We start from the raw sequence: 23,054 nt of genomic DNA on the forward strand, positions 1-23,054 counted from the left end.
TTGCTGTGGTTAACTTTGGCTCCCGAGGCCAGTTCGAACTGGTCGCAGATGCTCATCATTCTGCGCACGGACAGCGGATCTGAGCAGATGAAAGCGACGTCGTCCATGTACAGGGAGGTTTTAACCTGAGTGCCTCCGCTGCCTGGGATTGTCACCCCTCTTCTGCTCATATCCTTCCTAATGGACTCAGCAAAGGGTTCGATACAGCAAACAAACAAGACCGGGGAGAGAGGACAGCCCTGTCTGACTCCAGATTTGATCGGGAAACTTTCAGATTCCCACCCGTTGATTGAGACTGCGCTACTGATGATTCTGCAGAGCAGTTGGATCCAATTGCAGATTCCCTCCCCAAACCCCATTTTGGAAAGCACGTCCATCTTGTAAGTGTGCGATATCCTGTCAAAAGCTTTCTCCTGGTCCAGGCTGATGAGGCAGGTGTCCACCCTCCTGTCCCGTATCCCTGAGTCGTGTCAGACTATCAGAGATCTTCCTGCAGGGGTACAGTGCAGGTCTGGTCAGGGTGAATCACCAACTCCAGAGCAGACTTGACTCGACTGGCTATGACTTTGGACAGAATCTTGTAGTCAACATTAAGCATTGAGATGGGCTGCCAATTTCTGACTTCTGCCCTCTCCCCCTTCCGCTTGTAGATGAGGGTGATGATGCCTTTCCTCATGGATTCTGACATGCTGCCGGCCAGAAGCATGCTCTCGTATACTTCCTGCAGGTCTAGGCCGACCCAGTCCCACAGGGCCTGATACAACTCGACCGGTAAGCCATCACTTCTGGGAGTTTTACTCGTATCGAAGGACTTGGTGGCCTTTGTCAGCTCGTCCAAGTTAGTGGCTTGTCCAGTCTCTCCCTCAAAACCTCTGTGATAGATGACAGGAAGGACTGGGAGGCTCTGCTGTCTGTGGGCTTCGCGTCATACAGCCTAGCATAAAAGGATTTGCTGATCCTTGGTATGTTGGACTGCGAAGACTTTACCGAGCCATCCTCTTCCTTCAGGCTGCTGATCACAAAGCTCTCTGTGTGTACCTTTTGGAAGGAGTAACGCGAACACGTCTCATCCTGCTCAATGGAGGACTCTGGACTGGAAGATGATCTTGGAGGCCTCCATGGCAAAGAGCGAGGCCTGCTGACTCTTCACCTCATGGTGGTCCTCCTTGACCTCGACCCCCATTGACTGCAGCTGGAGCAGATTTTGCATTCTTTTCTGGAGTCGGGACATTTCGCTCTCGCCCTCTGAACACCTTTGAAGATAAAGAACCTCTTAATGTTCTCCTTGATTGCCTTGCACCAGTGAACTGGAGACTGAAAGAGGGATTTCACAGTTCTCCAACCTTTGTAATCCCTTTTGAGTTCCTCAATGTTCGCTGGGGTTAGCAGTGTAGCATTGAGCTTCCGTGTTCCCCTGCCAACCCGCTGGTCGTCCTGTAAGTGACAGTCGGCCAGTAAGAGGCAACAGTCAGAGAAGAACACCTGCTTGACGTCGGTGGATCTGACCGTGACAGCACGGGACACAAACAGGAAGTCAATCCTGGAACGGGCAGACGGGGTTTTACACAGGTTCCAGCCCCTCTGTTCAGTATGACGGGAGGATAATTCCACAGTGGTCTTTCCCCATTGAGCCTTTGCAGCAGCAGCCCCAAGCTTTAGTACGTCCCTCAGCACGCAGTCCTCGACCTTGGAGCATGCTCGTCTGCAACACTCAAGTCGTAAACAACTTGGTGCACTAGAAAACCAAAGCATATTTCTCTGCAGATTGAAAATTGCACAAATTTTTTCTCAAAATTATAGAACATAAAACATCTTTCATTTATTGAAATAGAAACCCCACTAAAAGCAGGGCCACAAAAAATTGTTCAAAACTCTGAGCGCTTCTCTCCACGGAAATCTTTAGTAAAAGGCGAAAGATTTATACGATCTGAAGAAAAACCAGAGTAAACTAACGAACAATTCGTTCTACTCTCAACCCACCGTACTCTTAGCTCTTTAACATCATATTGCGCGGGCACACCACCAATTATCATCGATACTGGAGAAAAACCAATTTAGTCCAGATATATTTTAAGATAAAAAACTAACCAGAAACTGTTAACTTCCCACAGAAATATGAATAACTATTGGTCTTTTGCATACTATTCTGGTTTATGTAGATTAGTGGGCGGGGCCTATCTGCCTGCGCCTTCTGTCCGCGGGAATGACATGTTGCAGTCAATACAAGAAATGCTGGAAATACTCCGCAGGTCTGGCAGCATCTGTGGAAAGAGAAGCAGAGTTAACGTTTCGGGTCAGTGACCCTTCTTCGGAACTAACGCTGCTCAGTGACTGCCCAGAGAGGTTAGCATTGATTCTCTCACACTATGTGCTCACCAAGTGATTTTGTTTTAATGCAGGCTGTCGTGAAAAGTGAGGAAAAGAAGCCCGAAGTCTGGTATTGTGAGTCCTGCATTCTGGCATTTGCAGTTTAACCCCAACTTTGAATGCACAGACAAGAAATGCTGGAAATACGCAGTAGGTCTGGCAGCATCTGTGGAGAGAGAAGCAGTTTCAGTGACTCAATTTGTTGGATTCGTCAACTATTTAGCAAAATTCTTGCCCAATTTGTTGTCGGAGTGTGAACCATTATGCCAACTGCCAAGGATGTGCAGTGGTATTGGGGCACAGAACAAGAAGCAGCATTCACTAAAATCAAGCGACTAGGTGATGGCAATGCCAGTGCTGAAATACTATGATGTAAAAGATGAAGTTACCCTGCAGTGTGACACCAGCGAGACATGACTTGGAGCAACCCTAATGCAGCAAGAACAAATGGTTATATTTACATCCAGGGCCTTACTGCAAATGGAACGACGCTACGCTCAGATTGAGAAAGAGTACCTGGCCATTGTCTTTGCTTGTGAACATTTTCATCAATACCAACTTGGAACAGACAAAGTGAAAGTCGAGTCCAACCACAAGCCGCTCCGAAGCATTTTCCTCAAGCCGCTACTATCTGCTCCAAAGTGTCTGCAAAGAATGTTACTCCGGTTACCAAGATATCATCTGGATGTGACATACAATCAAGGGAAGCAGATGTACATCGCTGACATGCTGTCGAGAGCTGCACTCCCTATGAAGAAAGTAAAGGATGCTACGACAGAGTGTGAAATCTTCCAGATCCAACGTGAAGCTGCAGCTCGACATGCTCTGGAAATCATCAACCCAGCAGAGACATTGAATCTGCCTTGCTCAAATCAAACAAACTACCCAACAAGATGCAACTCTCCAAGTGTTGCAAGAAGTAGTGATGAAAGGATGGCCTGACAGCACCAGCGACATTCCTGTGGTCACAAGAGCGTATTGGGCTTACAGAGATGACGTAACAGCCCATGATGGCATCTTGTACAAAGGAAATAGAGTCGTTATCCCGAAAGATTTGAGAGGAGAGATGCTAAAGCACATCCATGGAAGCCACCAAGGAATTGAGTTGAGTCTGAGGAAGGTAAGAGAAGGGCTCTACTGGCCAAACATGAGCAGTGAAATCAAGGACCACATCAGCCAGTGCAGTGCATGCAATGAGTACCAAGGTAGGCAAGCTAAAGAGCCGCTGATGACATATGACATCCCAGACAGACCTTGGATGAAGCTGGGAGTAGACCTCTTCACACTGACAGGAACTGATTATCTTGTCACTGTAGACTACTATTCTGACTACTGGGAGGTAGACCAGCTGATCTCAATGACTACCGGTGAGATTGTAGAATGCCTGAATGCACACTTGAGTCGTTATGGCATTCCAGACATTGTGATGACCAACAATGCCCCGCAGTTCACAAGCAAAGAATTCAGCCGCTTCATAAAGGATTGGGAAATTCAACACCAGACATCATCTCCACACTATCCCCAGTTCAATGGCAAGACAGAGGTGGCAGTGAAAATTGCCAAAGGAAACATAAAGAAATTGAACAAATCTGGCACAGAAGTATACAAGGCAATCCTCGAGTGGAGAAATACACCTACCTACCAAAGGCATGGAAAGTAGTCCGGTACAAAGACTAATATCACGCTGCACCCAAACTACTCTTCCAATAGCAAAAAAGCTGCTGATGCCAGAAGTAGTAACAGGTGTGATGACAAAATCAAGGTGAAACGGCAGAGAGCCAAATTTCACGATGACAAAACTGCCAAATCATTGCCAGAATTGAGCATTGGAGAGCAGGTCATAAGAGGGGTGACAATCCCAGGCAGCGGAGGCACTCAGGTCAAAACCTCCCTGTACATGGATGACGTCGCCGTCTTCTGCTCGGATCCGCTGTCCGTGCGCAGACTGATGAGCATCTGCGACCAGTTCGAACTGGCCTCGGGAGCCAAAGTTAACCACGGCAAGAGCGAGGCCATGTTCTTTGGGAACTGGGCTGACCGATCCTTTGTCCCCTTCACCGTCAGGTCAGATTACCTGAAGGTGCTGGGGATATGGTTCGGAAGGGCCGGGGCGTGCACCAAGACATGGGAGGAGCGAGTAGCCAAGGTACGACAAAAGTTGGGCATGTGGGGGCAACGAGAAGGAAGGGGAGGCGGCTGAAACCAACGACCCAGCACCTACCCAGCGCCCGGAAACCCCTCCTCCACAGACAGAATCAATGGAGGAGGAGGCAGCAGATGGACAAACAGGTCAGTGGCAAGTGGTCCAGAGGAAAACCACAAAGAAAAAACATCCCAAAGCCACCACCCAAACCAGTGGCAAGAGGAGGCTTTCTTCTGATTCAGACTGCAACAACTCCTCTTCACTGGACGGGGAAATGCTGGAACGACAGCCCCTTCAAAAGAGGCGGCAGAACTCCGAGATGGATGATCAAGCATCCCAGCCCCCGGGCACTGGAAGCTGTGATGGGCCCGGCGTGCCCCAACCCCAATTCCCCACACGTAACGACGTGGCCAACGCATCTCAGCTCCGGGACACCGGGAGCAAAGACACGTCTGGCGCACCTGAGCTCCGGGAGACCGGGAGATGTGATGTTTTCGAGGAGGAACAGATGGAAGCAGCTGAGGACAACCCAATCCTCTCTGCCTACAAGACCCCCCCGATGTCACCCGAGCGGCACAAAACCTGCAGGAAAAATCAGGAGGGGTTTCTGAGCCCAACCAACGTAAAACTGCTTGCGCATACGATGGGTATGCAGGAACATCCCGAAGGGGAAGGACTGGGACTAGCGAGGACAAATGGTATGGGAAGCAACAACTAATTTTTAGTAAAAAATGGGTGTAAGAATTGCTTCCATTAATGTGCGTAGCATTAAATCTACTACGCGATGTGTTTCAACCTTGGATTACCTTGCCAAGGTCAAAGCTGACCTACTGTTTCTGCAGGAGTGTGGAATACCACACCTCAGCACCTACAGGCAGTGGTCGCGATGGTGGTCCCACGGGCCATCGATCTGGTCGGGGGGTAATGACTGCCGTTCCTCCGGCCTGGGTATTCTGCTGCGGGGAGGTAACTTCACCATCTCCGAAGTTAAGGAGGTGGTGGGCGGCCGCCTCCTCGTAGCAGACGTGATGTACAACAACGCTCCGCTCCGGTTGATCAACGTGTACGCCCCGGTACAACGCAGCGAGCGGCTGACCGTCTTCCAGCAGCTCCCACTGCTGCTGGCGACGTCCAGGCCGGTCATCCTAGGCGGTGACTTCAACTGCATCATCGATGCGGCTGGACGATCCGACAGTGACGACAGAAAACTGGACGCTACGTCCAGATTCCTCATAGAAACAGTTAAGGATGCCAAACTGCACGACGTCTTCAGCAAACCTGCAGACGGAGCGCAGCGCAGATACACATGGTCAAGATCGGACGGGTCTGCCCGTTCCAGGATTGACTTCCTGTTTGTGTCCCGTGCTGTCACGGTCGGATCCACCGACGTCAAGCCGGTGTTCTTCTCCGACCACTGCCTCTTACTGGCCGACTGTCACTTACAGGACGACCAGCGGGTTGGCAGAGGGACGTGGAAGCTCAATGTGACACTGCTGACCCCAGAGAACGTTGAGGAACTCAAAAGGGATTACAAAGGTTGGAGGACCGTGAAACCCCTCTTTGAGTCTCCAGTTCACTGGTGGGAAGCGATTAAGGAGAACATCAAGAGGTTCTTCATCCACAAAGGTGTTCAGAAGGCGAGAGAGAGACAGAGGGAACTGTCCCGACTCCAGAAAATTATGCAAAATCTACTCCGGTTGCAGTCAATGGGGGTCGAGGTCAAGGAGGACCTCCAAGAGGTGAAGAGCCAGCAGGCCTCGCTCTTTGCCAAGGAGGCCTCCAAGATCATCTTCCGGTCCAGAGTCCGCTCCATCGAGCAGGATGAGACGTGCTCGCGTTACTTCTTCCAAAAGGTACACAGAGAGAGCTCTGTTATCAGCAGCCTGAAGGAAGAAGATGGCTCGGTAACGTCTTCGCAGTCCGACATACTAAGGATCAGCAAATCCTTTTATGCTGGGCTGTATGACGCGAAGCCCACAGACAGCAGAGCCTCCCAGTCCTTCCTGTCATCTATCACAGAGGTCTTAGATGACAGCAGGAGGGAGGGACTGGACAAGCCGCTAACTCTGGACGAGCTGACAAAGGCCGTCGAGTCTTTCGAGGCGAGTAAAACTCCCGGGAGCGACGGCTTACCGGTCGAGTTGTACTCGGCCCTGTGGGACTGGGTCGGCCCGGACCTGCTGGAAGTATACGAGAGTATGCTCCTGGCCGGTAGCATGTCAGAATCCATGAGGAAAGGCATCATCACCCTCATTTACAAGCAGAAGGGGGAGAGGGTAGAAATCAGAAATTGGCGGCCCATCTCACTGCTTAATGTTGATTACAAGATTCTGTCCAAAGTCATAGCCAGTCGAGTCAAGTCTGCTCTGGAGCTGGTGATTCACCCCGATCAGACCTGTACTGTACCCGGCAGGAAGATCTCTGATAGCCTCGCGCTACTCAGGGATACGATCGCCTACGTACGGGACAGGAGGGTGGACACCTGCCTCATCAGTCTGGACCAGGAGAAGGCTTTTGACAGGATATCGCACACCTACATGATGGACGTGCTTTCCAAAATGGGGTTTGGGGAGGGAATCTGCAATTGGATCCAACTGCTCTACACAAACATCAGTAGCGCAGTGTCAATCAACGGGTGGGAATCTGAAAGTTTCCCGATCAAATCTGGAGTCAGACAGGGCTGTCCTCTTTCCCCGGTCTTGTTTGTTTGCTGTATTGAACCCTTTGCTGAGTCTATTAGGAAGGATGCGAGCATAAGAGGGGTGACAATCCCAGGCAGCGGAGGCACTCAGGTCAAAACCTCCCTGTACATGGATGACGTCGCCGTCTTCTGCTCGGATCCGCTGTCCGTGCGCAGACTGATGAGCATCTGCGACCAGTTCGAACTGGCCTCGGGAGCCAAAGTTAACCACGGCAAGAGCGAGGCCATGTTCTTTGGGAACTGGGCTGACCGATCCTTTGTCCCCTTCACCGTCAGGTCAGATTACCTGAAGGTGCTGGGGATATGGTTCGGAAGGGCCGGGGCGTGCACCAAAACATGGGAGGAGCGAGTAGCCAAGGTACGACAAAAGTTGGGCATGTGGGGGCAGCGATCTCTCTCCATTGTGGGTAAGAACCTGGTCATCAGGTGCGAGGCGCTCACGTTGTTGCTCTACGTGGCGCAGGTCTGGCCCATACCCCACTCCTGCGCCGTGGCAGTCACCCGAGCCATTTTCCGCTTCGTCTGGGGATCTAAAATGGACCGGGTCCGGAGGGACACGATGTTCAAATCTCTGGACATGGGCGGGAAAAATGTACCCAACGTGGCCCTCATCCTGATGACCACCTTCGTGTGCGGCTGCATCAAGCTGTGTGTAGATCCCCAGTACGCAAACTCCAAGTGTCACTACGTGCTGAGGTTCTATCTGTCCCCGGTGTTGCGAAGGATGGGCCTGGTCACATTGCCGCGGAACGCTCCGTGCAGTTGGGACGTGCCGTACCACCTATCCTTCGTGGAGCAGTTTCTGCGGAAAAACACCTTTGACCACCGGTCCATCAGGCAGTGGTCTGCACGGAATGTCCTCAAGGCCCTACGGGAAAAGGAAACGGTGGATCCTGTCGGATGGTTCCCCGAGCAGACCGTCAAAGTCATTTGGCGGAATGCCTCATCACCAGAACTTTCAAACAAGCACCAAGACGTAGCTTGGCTGGTGGTGAGAAGGGCCCTCCCCGTCAGATCCTTCATGCAAGCCCGAAGTCTCGCCCCCTCTGCACAATGCCCCCGCGGTGGCTGTGGTGGGGAAGAGACGGTTGCCCACCTCCTCCTGGAATGTGCCTTTGCAAAGCAGGTGTGGAAAGAGATGCAGTGGTTTCTGTCGAGGTTCATCCCAAGCAGCTCTGTAACACAGGAGTCTGTGCTCTACGGGCTGTTCCCAGGGACGCACACCGAGACAAACATCAACTGCTGCTGGAGGACTATCAATTCGGTGAAAGACGCCCTTTGGTCTGCCCGAAACCTGCTGGTCTTCCAGCGCAAAGAGTTGTCCACGACCGAATGTCGCAGACTGGCACATTCCAAGGTCCAGGACTGCGTGCTGAGGGACGCACTAAAGCTTGGGGCAGCCACAGCAAAGGCTCAATGGGGAAAGACCACAGTGTAGGGTTCCCCCACCAGGCTGGACTGAGGGGCTGGAACCATGGGAAGCCCCTCGAACTGTATCGTTGATATTCTCAATTGCTGTAAATGTAAAACTGTAATTGACATGACAATTGTGAAACGGAAGGGTTGGGAAGAAACTCATGACATTATTGAAAGAAACTGATCTCTTTTGCAATGTTTGTATTTTTTCGTGCTGTTTGGAAACTGTTTGGCAATGTAATTTTTACAGATTTTTATGAATAAAGTATATTTTGGGAAAAAAAAAAATTGGAGAGCAGTTCATAGCCAGTCGAGTCAAATCTGCTCTGGAGTTGGTGATTCACCCCGATCAGACCTGCACTGTACCCGGCAGGAAGATCTCTGATAGTCTCGCGCTACTCAGGGATACGATCGCCTATGTATGGGACAGGAGGGTGGACACCTGCCTCATCAGCCTGGACCAGGAGAAGGCTTTTGACAGGATATCGCACACCTACATGATGGACGTGCTTTCCAAAATGGGGTTTGGGGAGGGAATCTGCAATTGGATTCAACTGCTCTACACAAACATCAGTAGCGCAGTCTCAATCAACGGGTGGGAATCGGAAAGTTTCCCGATCAAATCTGGAGTCAGACAGGGTTGTCCTCTCTCCCCGGTCTTGTTTGTTTGCTGTATTGAACCCTTTGCTGAGTCTATTAGGAAGGATGCGAGCATAAGAGGGGTGACAATTCCAGGCAGCGGAGGCACTCAGGTTAAAACCTCCCTGTACATGAATGACGTCGCCGTCTTCTGCTCGGATCCGCTGTCCGTGCGCAGACTGATGAGCATCTGCGACCAGTTCGAACTGGCCTCGGGAGCCAAAGTTAACCACGGCAAGAGCGAGGCCATGTTCTTTGGCAACTGGGCTGACCGATCCTTTGTCCCCTTCACCGTTAGGTCAGATTACCTGTAGGTGCTGGGGATATGGTTCGGAAGGGCCGGGGCGTGCGCCAAAACCTGGGAGGAGCAAGTAGCCAAGGTACGACAAATGTTGGGCATGTAGGGGCAGCGATCTCTCTCCATTGTGGGTAAGAGCCTGGTCATCAGGTGCGAGGCACGCACGTTGTTGCTCTACGTGGCGCAGGTCTGGCCCATACCCCACTCCTGTGCTGTGGCAGTCACCCGAGCCATTTTCCGCTTCATCTGGTGATCTAAAATGGACCGGGTCCGGAGGGACACGATGTTCAAATCTCTGGACAAGGGCGGGAAAAATGTACCCAACGTGGCCCTCATCCTGATGACCACCTTCGTGTGCGGCTGCATCTAGCTGTGTGTAGATCTCCAGTACGCAAACTCCAAGTGTCACTACGTGCTGAGGTTCTATCTGTCCCCGGTGTTGCGAAGGATGGGCCTGGTCACATTGCCGCGGAACGCTCCATGCAGTTGGACCGTGCCGTACCACCTGTCCTTCGTGGAGCAGTTTCTGCAGGAAAACACCTTCGACCACCGGTCCATCAGGCAGTGGTCTGCACAGAACGTCCTCAAGGCCCTACGGGAAAAGGAGACGGGGGATCCTGTCGGATGGTTCCCCGAGCAGACCGCCAAAGTCATTTGGCGGAATGCCTCATCACCAGAACTTTCAAACAAGCACCAAGATGTAGCTTGGCTGGTGGTGAGAAGGGCCCTCCCCGTCAGATCCTTCATGCACACCCGAAGTCTCGCCCCCTCTGCACAATGCCCCCGCGGTGGCTGTGGTGGGGAAGAGACGGTTGCCCACCTCATCCTGGAATGTGCCTTTGCAAAGCAGGTGTGGAAAGAGATGCAGTGGTTTCTGTCGAGGTTCATCCCAAGCAGCTCTGTAACACAGGAGTCTGTGCTCTACGGACTGTTCCCAGGGACGCACACCGAGACAAACATCAACAGCTGCTGGAGGACTATCAATTCGGTGAAAGACGCCCTTTGGTCTGCCCGAAACCTGCTGGTCTTCCAGCGCAAAGAGTTGTCCACGACCGAATGTCGCAGACTGGCACATTCCAAGGTCCAGGACTGCGTGCTGAGGGACGCACTAAAGCTTGGGGCAGCCACAGCAAAGGCTCAATGGGGAAAGACCACAGTGTAAGGTCCCCCCACCAAGCTGAACTGAGGGGCTGGAATCATGGGAAACCCCTCGAACTGTATCGGGAAAATTTTGTGTGCTGTAAATGTAAAAATGTATATGGCATGACAATGAAATGGAAGGGTTGTGAGGCAACTCATAATTGTATAGAAGGAAACTGATCACCTTTGCACTGTTTGTATTTTTTGACTTGATGCTGTTTTAAACTGTTTGGGAATGTAATTTTTACAGATTTTTATGAATAAAGTATATTTTGGAGAAAAAAAAATTGGAGAGCCAGTCAGGGTACAAACCTTCAACGCTCTCAACAAGAGTCAGCCCAAGTGGCAACTTGGGACCTGCGTAGAGCAATTGTCACCTCGATCGTATGCAGTGCAAGTGAACAACTAGCTTTACCGTCGCAACTGCAGACATATACGCACAACTGGAGAGGCTGTTCCTTCACTGCAGGTGGCCAATCAGGAAGATAAGAACTCACCAACTGCACAGATCACAGATCAACCATCAGCCCCAGCTGTCCACAGCAACAGTTATCGCGGCAATAAGTGACAAGGGAACGACACTTGCCGGAGAAGGAAAATCAACCAGATGAACAACCAACGACAACGTGCACGATCACCATTAAGAGACCGGCACGATTTAATGACTATGTGTGCATTGCATATGCAGAGACTGACAAGAATGACAAACCACTAATGCATGAGAACAGTTGTGTGCATCGTGGGTAACTTGGGCAACTCAGCGTCAATGATAATGCATGTAATTTTTTTTGTGTTTTTTTCCTATGAAAAGGGGGATGTTTGGGATAGAAATGCAATACTGTATCAATGTGCCTCCTGGCTTGCCATAGTCATGTGACCTCTACAATGAGACACTCTGACTGCAGGGAGCCATTACAGTCAGTTTCATTAAAGAGAGAGTACACACCAGACTGGTGTCCTGGGATCTCTTAACACCATCAGGAGTCGTGACGTGGCGTCCAGTTTGCTGACTTCTCTGCCAGATTGTCCAGCTGCTTTGATGATGCAATTGAAGTCACCACTTAGGATGACCGGCCTGGACATTGCCAGCAACAGTGGGAGCTGCTGGAGGACGGTCAGCCGCTTGCTGTATTGGACCGGGGCATACACGTTGATGAACCGGAGCGGAGCATTTTGGTACATTATGTCTGCTACGAGCAGGTGACCGCCCACCTTCAGAGATGGTGACGTTGCCTCCCCGCAGCAGAATAACCAGGCCTGAGGAACGGGAATCATTTCCCCCTGACCAGATCGATGGCCTGTGGGACCACCATCGCGACCATTGCCTGTAAGTGCTGAGGTGCGGTATCCCACACTCCTGCAGAAATATCAGGTCGGCTTTGACCTTGGCAAGGTAACCCAAGGTCGAAACACATCGCGTAATTGATTTAATGCTACGCACGTTAATGGAAGCAATCTTCATACCCATTTAAAGCTGGATGTTGCTTATCACACCAGGTGTCCTTACTAGTCCCAGTCCATGTGTATTTTCCTGCATACCCATAGTGTGCACAAGCTGTTGCACAGTCTTTGGGCTCAGAAAGCACTTCTGGTCACTCACGGGGGGTTTGTTGCACTGGGGTGACATCAGGGGTGTCTTGTAGGCAGCAAGCTTTGGACTGTCCTCTGCTGGGGGGTTCAGCGCTTTGGGTTTGGGGCATGCTGGGCCCATCGCTGCATCCAGGACCGTGGAGCTGGGGGGCTTTCTCTTCCAGCTCCTTTGCATGCTGCCGTTTCTTTTGCAGGTGCCGTCTTTCCGTCCCTTCCTCGTCTGATGAGGAGCAGCTGCCGTAGTCTGCCTCAGACGGTAGCCTCCTCTTGCCACTGGTTTGCATGGTGACCTGTTCCTTTTTCTGGGGCTTCTTCTTTGTGATTTTCGATTTGACCACTTGCCACTCACCCAGTTATCCCTCTGCTGTCTCCTCCTCCATTGATTCTGTCTGTTGAGGAGAAGTTTCCGGGCACAGTGTAGGTCTTGGGTCCCTTGTTGCAGCTGCCTCCCCTTTCTTCCCCTTCTTAGATGGATTTTCCTTGCTGCGGGGAGGGTTGCTGCTCTCTTTCGCTGCACCAGGATTCACCGTTCCTTCCTCCAGCCTTTCCTTGGTCTTTGTCGCCTCTGCGTAACAGAGGCAGCATTTGGGACTGGTATTATAGAGGTGGTCTGCCCCACCACACAGGTTGCAGCACTTACTATGCTTACAGTCCTTTGTCTGATGGCCTTCTTTCTTGCAGTTCTTGCAGACGACTGTGCTGCAGCTGGCCTCGACATGACCAGATTTGCCACAGGTCCGACAAACTCTGGGCTGCTTTTTTTTCCCAAAAATATACTTTATTCATAAAAATCTGTAAAAAAAAACATTACAACACAGTTCAAAACAGCACCAATATGACATTCTAAAAAGTGCAAAGAAAATCCGTTTTCTTCAATACTTGAGTGAGTTGCCTCACAACCCTTCCATTCCATTTTACATGCCATGTACATTTTACAGCAAACCCATATTTGGTGTATACAGCCCAAGGGGTTTCCCATGGGTCCAGCCCCTCAGTTCATTTTGGTGGAAGAAGTTTACACAGTGGTCTTTCCCCATTGAACCTTTCCAGCGGCTGCTCCAAGCTTGAGTGTGTTCCTCAGAACGTAGTCCTGGACCTTGGAATGTGCCAGTCTGCAACACTCAGTCGTGGACAACTCTTTGCGCTGCAAGACCAGCAAGTTTCGGGCAGACCAAAGGGTGTCGTTCACCGAATTGATGGTCCTCCAGCTGAAATTGATGTTTGGTGTGAATCCCTGGGAATAGCCCGAAGTGCACAGACTCCTGTGTTGCAGAGCTGCTTGGGATGAACCTCGACAAAAACCACTGCATCTCTTTCCACACCTGCTTTGCAAAGACACATTCCAGAGGGAGGCGGGCAACTGTCTCTTCCCCAGCACAGCCACCTTGAGGACATTGTGCGGGGGGTGCGAGGCTCCGGTCGTGTAGGAAGCCACCAGCCAAACTACGTCTTGGTGCTTGTTTGAAAGTTCTGGTGATGAGGCATTCTGCCAAATGACTTTGGCAGTGTACTCAGGGAACCATCTGACAGGATCCACCATCTCCATTTCCCGTCGGTCCTTGAGGACATTCCGTGCAGACCACTGCCTGATGGATTGGTGGCCAAAGGTGTTTTTCCGCAGAAACTTTCCCACGAAGGATAGGTGGTACAGCACGGTCCAACTGGATGGAGTGTTCCGCGGCAATGTGACCAGATCCATCCTTCCTAACACCAGGGACAGATAGAACCACAGCACATAGTGACACTTGGTGTTTGCATACTAGGGCTCTACGCACAGCTAGATGCAGCCACACATGAAGGTGGTCATTAGGATGAGGGCGACGTTGGGTACATTTTTCCTGCCCTTATCCATAGGTTTGAACATCATTTCCCTCCGGACTTGGTCCATTTTGGATCTCCAGATAAAGCGGAAAATGGCTTGGGTGACCGCCACGGTGCAGGAGTGGGGTATGGGCCAGACCTACGCCACATACAGCAACAACATAAGCGCCTCGCACCTGATGACCAGGTTCTTACCCACAATGAAGAGAGATCACTGCTCCCACATGCTCAGTTTATGCTGTACCCTGGCTACTCGCTCCTTACAGGTTTTGGCGCATGCCCAGGCCCTTCCCAACCATATCCCCAGCATCTTCAGGTCGTCTGACCTGGTGGTGAAGGGACAAAGGATCAGTTGGCCCAGTTCCTAAAGAACATGGCATCACTCTTGCCTTGGTTAACTTTGGCTCCCGAGGCCAGTTCGAACTGGTCGCAGATGCTCATCAGTTTGCAAACGGACAGCGGATCCGAGCAGAATACGACGACGGCGTCCATTTACAGGGAGGCTTTTTACCTGAGTACGTCCACTGCCAGGGATTGTCACCCCTCTTATGCCCACATCCTTCCTAATGGACTCAGCAAAGAGTTCGATACAGCAAACAAACAAGACAGGGAGGAGAGGACAGCCCTGCCTGACTCCAGATTGGATCGTGAAACTTTCTGACTCCCACCCATTGATTGAGACTGCGCTACTGATGTTTGTGTAGAGCAGTTGGATCCAATTGCAGAATACATCTTTCACCTCTTGGAGATCCTCCTTGACCTCAACCCCCATCGACTACAGCTGGAGCAGATTCTGCATTCTTTTCTGGAGTTGGCACATTTCCCTCTGTCTCTCTCACCTTCTGAACACCTTTGAGGATGAAGAACCTCTTGATGTTCACCTTGATCGCTTCCCAGCAGTGGTGTTGCGGACTCAAAGAGGGATTTTATGGTCTCCAACCTTTGTAATCCCTTTTGAGTTCCTCGATGTTCCTGGTGTCAACAGTTTCACATTCAGCTTCCATGTCCCCTTGCCAACCTTCTGGTCATCCTGTAAATAACACTCAGCTGGTAGGAGGCAGTGGTGAGAGAAGAACACTGTCATGACGTCGGTGGAACTGAACATGCGTGCTTGGGATGCAAACAGGAAGTCAATCCTGGAATGGGAGGACCCTTCTAGTCTTGACCAGGTGTAGCTACGCAACGCTCTGTCTGCAGTGTTGCTGAAGACATCATGCAGCTTCGTGTATTTTACTGTTTCTAGCAGGAGTCTGGATGTAGCGTCCAGTTTGCTGTCAACTGTGCTGGATCATCCAGCCACATCGATGATGCAGTTGAAGTCACCACCTAGAATGACTGGCCTGAACATCGCCAGCATCAGTGGGAGCTGCTGGAAGACGGCCAGCCACTCGTTCTTCAGAGCCGGGTTGTAGACGTTGATTAACTGGAGTGGAGCACTTTTGTACATTACGTCTGTTACAGGGAGGGGACCACCCACCACCTCCTTAATTTCAGTGTTGGTGAAGTTGCCTCTCCACAGCAGAATACCCAGGTCCGAGGAACGGCGATTGTTTCTTCCTGACCAGATCGATAGCCTGTGGGACCACCATTGCGACCACTGCCTATAGGTGCTGAGGTGCAGTATTCCACACTCCTGCAGAAACAGCAGGTCATTTGTGACCTTGGTGAGGTACCCAATTGTCGAAACACAGGCCTCAACACTACGCACATGAATAGAAGCAATGTTTAGACCCATTTAAACTGTAATTTACCAGTCTGATTGTGGATGCAAGTCGCAGCTTTTGGCAATGTTTCTGCATGTCTGTTGTGTTCACAAGCTGTTGCGAGACTGCGATACCAGTCCTCGTCTCCCGCAGGAGCGTCGTTCCGCCAGGGTGATATTGTGGGGGGTCATGTATCTGGGAAGGTTTGGCTTGTCCCCAGATGGGGTTACCGTTGCACTGTGATCCTTGTCGAGGACATTATTGCTGCCAGCTTCCAGGAGCTAGTGTGCTGAGCGCTTCGCTGCTCCAGGTGTTTGGGGTGTGCTGGATCCTCGTCGCTTTCCATGTTTTGGAGCTGGGGGCCTTTCACCTCCTTCGCGCTTTGCTGCTTTTTCTGCTGGTGGTGGTTTTCTTGCCCTTCTTCGTCCAACGAGGCGCATTCACTGGTGTCTGTTCGGGACATCAGCCACTTCTTGCTTCTACTTTGGTGGATTTTTCCTTCTCTTATGTCTTGTTTGTCATTTTTCTTTTATCCATTTGCCAGTCTCCTTGTTCCACTGCTGCCTCCTCTTCCATCGAGTCTGTCTGTTCTAGAGGAAGCTGAGGGATGATGTTCTAGGTTTGGCTATTTACACTGAAGTTTTTTCCCATTTTTTTTTTCCCAAAATATACTTTATTCATAAAAATCTGTAAAAATTACATTGCCAAACAGTTTCCAAACAGCACGAAAAAATACAAACATTGCAAAAGAGATCAGTTTCTTTCAATAATGTCATGAGTTTCTTCCCAACCCTTCCGTTTCACAATTGTCATGTCAATTACAGTTTTACATTTACAGCAATTGAGAATATTAACGATACAGTTCGAGGGGCTTCCCATGGTTCCAGCCCCTCAGTCCAGCTTGGTGGGGGAACCTTACACTGTGGTCTTTCCCCATTGAGCCTTTGCTGCGGCTGCCCCAAGCTTTAGTGCGTCCCTCAGCACGTAGTCCTGGACCTTGGAATGTGCCAGTCTGCAACATTCGGTGGTGGACAACTCTTTGCGCTGGAAGACCAGCAAGTTTCGGGCAGACCAAAGGGCGTCTTTCACGGAATTGATAGTCCTCCAGCAGCAGTTGATGTTTGTCTCGGTGTGCGTCCCTGGGAACAGCCCGTAGAGCACAGACTCCTGTGTTACAGAGCTGCTTGGGATGAACCTTGACAAAAACCACTGCATCTCTTTCCACACCTGCTTTGCAAAGGCACATTCCAGGAGGAGGTGGGCAACCGTCTCTTCCCCACCACAGCCAACGCGGGGGCACTGTGCGGAGGGGGCGAGACTTCGGGTGTGCATGAAGGATCTGACGGGGAGGGCCCTTCTCACCACCAGCCAAGCTACGTCTTGGTGCTTGTTTGAAAGTTCTGGTGATGAGGCATTCTGCCAAATGACTTTGACGGTCTGCTCGGGGAACCATCCGACAGGATCCACCGTTTCCTTTTCCCGTAGGGCCTTGAGGACATTCCGTGCAGACCACTGCCTGATGGACCGGTGGTCAAAGGTGTTTTTCCGCAGAAACTGCTCCACGAAGGATAGGTGGTACGGCGCCGCCCAACTGCACGGAGCGTTCCGCGGCAATGTGACCAGGCCCATCCTTCGCAACACCGGGGACAGATAGAACCTCAGCACGTAGTGACACTTGGAGTTTGCGTACTGGGGATCTACACATAGCTTGATGCAGCCGCACACGAAGGTGGTCATCAGGATGAGGGCCACGTTGGGTACATTTTTCCCGCCCATGTCCAGAGATTTGAACATCATGTCCCTCCGGACCCGGTCCATTTTAGATCCCCAGACGAAGCGGAAAATGGCTCGGGTGACTGCCACGGCGCAGGAGTGGGGTATGGGCCAGACCTGCGCCACGTAGAGCAACAACGTGAGCGCCTCGCACCTGACGACCAGGTTCTTACCAACAATGGAGAGAGATCGCTGCCCCCACATTTTTTTTTTATTTCCAAAATATACTTTATTCATAAAAATCTGTAAAAATTACATTGCCAAACAGTTTCCAAACAGCACCAAAAAATACAAACATTGCAAGGGAGATCAGTTTCCTTCAATACTGTCATGAGTTTCTTCCCAACCCTTCCGTTTCACAATTGTCATGTCAATTACAGTTTTACATTTACAGCAATTGAGAATATTAACGATACAGTTCGAGGGGTTTCCCATGGATCCAGCCCCTCAGTCCAGCTTGGTGGGGGAACCTTACACTGTGATCTTTCCCCATTGAGCCTTTGCTGCGGCTGCCCCAAGCTTTAGTGCGTCCCTCAGCACGTAGTCCTGGACCTTGGAATGTGCCAGTCTGCAACATTCTGTGGTGGACAACTCTTTGCGCTGGAAGACCAGCAAGTTTCGGGCAGACCAAAGGGCGTCTTTCACCGAATTGATAGTCCTCCAGCAGCAGTTGATGTTTGTCTCGGTGTGCGTCCCTGGGAACAGCCCGTAGAGCACAGACTCCTGTGTTACAGAGCTGCTTGGGATGAACCTTGACAAAAACCACTGCATCTCTTTCCACACCTGCTTTGCAAAGGCACATTCCAGGAGGAGGTGGGCGACCGTCTCTTCCCCATCGCTGCCCCCACATGCCCAACTTTTGTCGTACCTTGGCTACTCGCTCCTCCCATGTTTTGGTGCACGCCCCGGTCCTTCCGAACCATATCCCCAGCACCTTCAGGTAATCTGACCTGACGGTGAAGGGGACAAAGGATCGGTCAGCCCAGTTCCCAAAGAACATGGCCTCGCTCTTGCCGTGGTTAACTTTGGCTCCCGAGGCCAGTTCGAACTGGTCGCAGATGCTCATCAGTCTGCGCACGGACAGCGGATCCGAGCAGGACGGCGACGTCATCCATGTACAGGGAGGTTTTGACCTGAGTGCCTCCGCTGCCTGGGATTGTCACCCCTCTTATGCTCGCATCCTTCCTAATAGACTCAGCAAAGGGTTCAATACAGCAAACAAACAAGACCGGGGACAGAGGACAGCCCTGTCTGACTCCAGATTTGATCGGGAAACTTTCAGATTCCCACCCGTTGATTGACACTGCGCTACTGATGTTTGTGTAGAGCAGTTGGATCCAATTGCAGATTCCCTCCCCAAACCCCATTTTGGAAAGCACGTCTATCATGTAGGTGTGCGATATCCTGTCAAAAGCTTTCTCCTGGTCCAGGCTGATGAGGCAGGTGTCCACCCTCCTGTCCCGTATCCCTGAGTCGCGTCAGACTATCAGAGATCTTCCTGCAGGGGTACAGTGCAGGTCTGGTCAGGGTGAATCACCAACTCCAGAGCAGACTTGACTCGACTGGCTATGACTTTGGACAGAATCTTGTAGTCAACATTAAGCATTGAGATGGGCTGCCAATTTCTGACTTCTGCCCTCTCCCCCTTCCGCTTGTAGATGAGGGTGATGATGCCTTTCCTCATGGATTCTGACATGCTGCCGGCCAGAAGCATGCTCTCGTATACTTCCTGCAGTTCTGGGCCAACCCAGTCCCACAGGGCCTGATACAACTCGACCGGTAAGCCATCACTTCTGGGAGTTTTACTCGTATCGAAGGACTTGGTGGCCTTTGTCAGCTCGTCCAAGTTAGTGGCTTGTCCAGTCTCTCCCTCAAAACCTCTGTGATAGATGACAGGAAGGACTGGGAGGCTCTGCTGTCTGTGGGCTTCGCGTCATTCTTTTTCTTTTGGGCCTCCTTATCTCGAGAGACAATGGATACGCGCCTGGAGGTGGTCAGTGGTTTGTGAAGCAGCGCCTGGAGTGGCTATAAAGGCCAATTCTGGAGTGACAGGCTCTTCCACAGGTGCTGCAGAGAAATTTGTTTGTTGGGGCTGTTGCACAGTTGGCTCTCCCCTTGCGCCTCTGTCTTTTTTCCTGCCAACTACTAAGTCTCTTCGACTCGCCACAATTTAGCCCTGTCTTTATGGCTGCCCGCCAGCTCTGGCGAATGCTGGCAACTGACTCCCACGACTTATGATCAATGTCACACGATTTCATGTCGCGTTTGCAGACGTCTTTATAACGGAGACATGGACGGCCGGTGGGTCTGATACCAGTGGCGAGCTCGCTGTACAATGTGTCTTTGGGGATCCTGCCATCTTCCATGCGGCTCACATGGCCAAGCCATCTCAAGCGCCGCTGACTCAGTAGTGTGTATAAGCTGGGGGTGTTGGCCGCTTCAAGGACTTCTGTGTTGGAGATATAGTCCTGCCACCTGATGCCAAGTATTCTCCGAAGGCAGCGAAGATGGAATGAATTGAGACGTCGCTCTTGGCTGGCATACGTTGTCCAGGCCTCGCTGCCGTAGAGCAAGGTACTGAGGACACAGGCCTGATACACTCGGACTTTTGTGTTCCGTGTCAGTGCGCCATTTTCCCACACTCTCTTGGCCAGTCTGGACATAGCAGTGGAAGCCTTACCCATGCGCTTGTTGATTTCTGCATCTAGAGACAGGTTACTGGTGATAGTTGAGCCTAGGTAGGTGAACTCTTGAACCACTTCCAGAGCGTGGTCGCCAATATTGATGGATGGAGCATTTCTGACATCCTGCCCCATGATGTTCGTTTTCTTGAGGCTGATGGTTAGGCCAAATTCATTGCAGGCAGACGCAAACCTGTCGATGAGACTCTGCAGGCATTCTTCAGTGTGAGATGTTAAAGCAGCATCGTCAGCAAAGAGGAGTTCTCTGATGAGGACTTTCCGTACTTTGGACTTCGCTCTTAGACGGGCAAGGTTGAACAACCTGCCCCCTGATCTTGTGTGGAGGAAAATTCCTTCTTCAGAGGATTTGAACGCATGTGAAAGCAGCAGGGAGAAGAAAATCCCAAAAAGTGTGGGTGCGAGAACACAGCCCTGTTTCACACCACTCAGGATAGGAAAGGGCTCTGATGAGGAGCCACCATGTTGAATTGTGCCTTTCATATTGTCATGGAATGAGGTGATGATACTTAGTAGCTTTGGTGGACATCCGATCTTTTCTAGTAGTCTGAAGAGACCACGTCTGCTGACGAGGTCAAAGGCTTTGGTGAGATCAATGAAAGCAATGTAGAGGGGCATCTGTTGTTCACGGCATTTCTCCTGTATCTGACGAAGGGAGAACAGCATGTCAATAGTCGATCTCTCTGCACGAAAGCCACACTGTGCCTCAGGGTAGACGCGCTCGGCCAGCTTCTGGAGCCTGTTCAGAGCGACTCGAGCAAAGACTTTCCCCACTATGCTGAGCAGGGAGATTCCACGGTAGTTGTTGCAGTCACCGCGGTCACCTTTGTTTTTATAGAGGGTGATGATGTTGGCATCGCGCATGTCCTGGGGTACTGCTCCCTCGTCCCAGCACAGGCATAGCAGTTCATGTAGTGCTGAGAGTATAGCAGGCTTGGCACTCTTGATTATTTCAGGGGTAATGCTGTCCTTCCCAGGGGCTTTTCCGCTGGCTAGGGAATCAATGGCATCACTGAGTTCCGATTTGGTTGGCTGTATGTCCAGCTCATCCATGACTGGTAGAGGCTGGGCTGCATTGAGGGCAGTCTCAGTGACAGCATTCTCCCTGGAGTACAGTTCTAGGTAGTGCTCAACCCAGCGGTCCATCTGTTTGCGTTGGTCAGTGATTATGTCCCCCGATTTAGATTTGAGGGGGGTGATCTTCTTGATGGTTGGCCCAAGAGCTCTCTTCATGCCATCATACATTCCTCTGATGTTTCCGGTGTCTGAGGCCAGCTGAATATGACTGCATAGGTGTTGCCAGTAGTCGTTTGCGCAACGCCGAGCTGTTCTTTGTGCAGTACTTCTGGCTGCTTTAAGTGCTGCGGATGTTAAATCGCTGGGGGCTTTCTTGTAGTTCAAAAGTGCAATGCGCTTAGCGGCAATGACAGGTTCCAGCTCTTCATTATGAGATTGAAACCAGTCTGCATTTCTCTTCGCACTTTTGCCGCGTCATACAGCCTAGCATAAAAGGATTTGCTGATCCTTGGTATGTCGGACTGCGAAGACTTTACCGAGCCATCCTCTTCCGTCAGGCTGCTGATCACAAAGCTCTCTGTGTGTACCTTTTGGAAGGAGTAACGCGAACATGTCTCATCCTGCTCAATGGAGGACTCTGGACTGGAAGATGATCTTGGAGGCCTCCATGGCAAAGAGCGAGGCCTGCTGACTCTTCACCTCATGGTGGTCCTCCTTGACCTCAACCCCCATTGACTGCAGCTGGAGCAGATTTTGCATTCTTTTCTGGAGTCGGGACATTTCGCTCTCTGAACACCTTTGAAGATAAAGAACCTCTTGATGTTCTCCTTGATTGCCTTGCACCAGTGAACTGGAGACTGAAAGAGGGATTTCACAGTTCTCCAACCTTTGTAATCCCTTTTGAGTTCCTCAACGTTCGCTGGGGTTAGCAGTGTAGCATTGAGCTTCCATGTTCCCCTGCCAACCCGCTGGTCGTCCTGTAAGTGACAGTCGGCCAGTAAGAGGCAACAGTCAGAGAAGAACACCTGCTTGACGTCGGTGGATCTGACCGCGACAGCACGGGACACAAACAGGAAGTCAATCCTGGAACGGGCAGACGGGGTTTTACACAGGTTCCAGCCCCTCTGTTCAGTATGACGGGAGGATAATTCCACAGTGGTCTTTCCCCATTGAGCCTTTGCAGCAGCAGCCCCAAGCTTTAGTACGTCCCTCAGCACGTAGTCCTCGACCTTGGAGCATGCTCGTCTGCAACACTCAAGTCGTAAATAACTTTGTACACTAGAAAACCAAAGCATATTTCTCTGCAGATTGAGAACTGCACAATTTCTTTCCCAAAATTATAGAACATAAAACATCTTTCATTTATTGAAATAGAAACCCCACTAAAAGCAGGGCCACAAAAAATTGTTCAAAACTCTGAGCGCTTCTCTCCACGGAAATCTTTAGTAAAAGGCGAAAGATTTATACGATCTGAAGAAAAACCAGAGTAAACTAACGAACAATTCGTTCTACTCTCAACCCACCGTACTCTTAGCTCTTTAACATCATATTGCGCGGGCACACCACCAATTATCATCGATATTGGAGAAAAATCAATTTAGTCCAGATATATTTTAAGATTAAAAAAATAACCAGAAACTGTTAACTTCCCACAGAAATATGAATAACTATTGGTCTTTTGCATTATATTCTGGTTTATGTAGATTAGTGGGCGGGGCCTATCTGCCTGCGCCTTCTGTCCGCGGGA

The 23,054-nt window shown here is 50.9% G+C and overlaps 2 non-coding genes across 2 annotated transcripts; both read right to left on the bottom strand.

The window, feature by feature from the left end:
• Positions 1-1,832: 1,832 nt before the first annotated feature.
• LOC137376859 (U5 spliceosomal RNA) lies at positions 1,833-1,947 on the bottom strand. The gene has a single exon (XR_010976324.1). It is a non-coding gene; the product is annotated as a U5 spliceosomal RNA (small nuclear RNA).
• Positions 1,948-22,682: 20,735 nt separating this feature from the next.
• Positions 22,683-22,797, bottom strand: LOC137376860 (U5 spliceosomal RNA). The gene has a single exon (XR_010976325.1). It is a non-coding gene; the product is annotated as a U5 spliceosomal RNA (small nuclear RNA).
• Between the last annotated feature and the right edge of the window lie 257 nt (positions 22,798-23,054).

This window comes from Heterodontus francisci, chromosome 13, assembly GCF_036365525.1.
Source record: "Heterodontus francisci isolate sHetFra1 chromosome 13, sHetFra1.hap1, whole genome shotgun sequence".
Classification (NCBI taxonomy): domain Eukaryota; kingdom Metazoa; phylum Chordata; class Chondrichthyes; order Heterodontiformes; family Heterodontidae; genus Heterodontus; species Heterodontus francisci.